Here is a 1,860-nt window from a genome sequence, read left to right as displayed (position 1 = left end):
CTATGGGTCTGAGTGGAGGTAGTTGCTCAGCTGGTGTCAGATCGCCCCTGTTTGTCCTGGGAAGCCTAGACTATTGGGATGGGGTTGGGGACTTTTGAGGTTTCTCCTAATTTGTATGGTTGTGGCCAATGGAACGGGCAGAATTCCCTTGGAAAGGGCAGGCACAGTCCTGTGGTGTGGCTGCAGGGGTCCCAGCCTGGACGGTGTGTGGGCTAGTGCTGTGGGGACAGAAGGACGTATGTATGGCAGGCCCTATCTATAAACCGTCTGGAGAACTCTTTGGGATATGAACAAAGGGCGAGTGTGAGGCGCTTGCTCAGTCTTTTTTCTCTGGATTTTGTGTCAATGAGTGCCGTGGACTGTCGGGATGGCCTCATGGGACATGGAAGTTTCCCCCTCTCTGGGGATTTAACCCAATGCCAAGAGTTTGGGGTCATTCTGTGAGATGGGAGGAGTCCGTTCTGTGGTTGTTGTTGTTGTTGTTGTTGTTGTTGTTGTTGTGTGTTTGTTTGTTTTTACCACAGGTGTCCCACCAAAGAGGAATTCCAGAGCAGAGCCCTGAGTGGAGCGACTGGAAAACCTGACCTCTATTTAAGATTGGGGGCCTAGGGGCATGGCAAGCCCATATGCAGGCTATTGGTCCAGCCACTGAGAGGCCTTACTGGAGGACAGGACTCACACTGAGTGTCACAATGCGTGTTTGGCCTAACGCTGCCTTCTAACATGGGAGGAGCCTCTAGGGCCATGCCAGTTTCTCCTACACTGAACATTTGACAACATAGCAAACACAAGGTTTCTTGCCATGAGGAAGGAGGAGTTCTGATTTCTGCATCACGTTCACCCCTGGGCAGTGATTGGAGATAAGGTATAGGTTCTGAAGCCTGAAAACCGAGGTTGGGAAGAAATGACAACATAAGGCCATGGCGGGTCTGATGTTCTCAGTGTGTGGCCAGGTGTCTGGATGTCAGTTGGGAGGTTAAGCTGTGTCCGACAGGGCATTAGTGACCAGGGTTGACTATATACTTGGGGTACAGTCGAGTGGCATGCAGGTTGATCCTCATTTGGGGTCTCTGGGTAGCCCCAGAGAGCAATGTTTTTCTTCTGGAGGGCAGGCAGAATGCTGCATAATGACTCCAGAATTGCCATACTGGAGGGCTTGTGGGCTTGGAGTGTGAGGACTGAAGTCCGAGAACACAAGCTAGGCATAGGTTTGGGGCGAGGGCACTGAAGGCACACTCTACAGAGCTGAATCGAGATTTCATGCATCTGAAGTCAGGGCGAGGATCAGACGTTGGACAGTTGGAGTTTCTGTCCATGATGACTCCTTCAGGAAGGGGGGTGGGGCAACACGAGGCCATGGAGTTTTTCCCTCGATGGGAGTTTTGAGATGCTCTAAACTGCTAGAATTCCTTCTGCGGGACAATTGAGACATGTTGGATGGCATAAGAATATCCCATACGGAACAACTCCAGAACAGTGTTCTAAAATTTGATGCCTGGGAAGCCCTCTTCATATTCCAATTGTCTCCTTGGTACAAGAGAAGTTCAATCTTCTGGCTCTGGGGTAGCAACCGAGGGGGATGTGTTGAAATGAAGGGGGTGGGGGCATCATGACGCTCTGGAGGTTTTCCCACGATGTGAGTTGTGATATTCTCCAAAGCTCAAGGATTCCTTCTTTGGGACAATTGAGACCTGTTGCATGACCTAGGACATCCCATAGGGATGACTCCAGAACAGGGTTTCAAGGATGGATGCCTGGGCAGCCCAAATCACATTGTTGTGCATGTTGTGCAATGTTCACTGTAGGAGAAACAAGCATGGTACATTAGGCCCCACCCAAGAGCCTGCATATGGGGTTTGC

The sequence above is a fragment of the Neovison vison genome, unplaced genomic scaffold (assembly GCF_020171115.1).
Source record: "Neovison vison isolate M4711 unplaced genomic scaffold, ASM_NN_V1 Scaffold_094, whole genome shotgun sequence".
In the NCBI taxonomy this organism is placed as follows: Eukaryota; Metazoa; Chordata; class Mammalia; order Carnivora; family Mustelidae; genus Neogale; species Neogale vison.
This window is presented reverse-complemented; position numbering follows the sequence as displayed.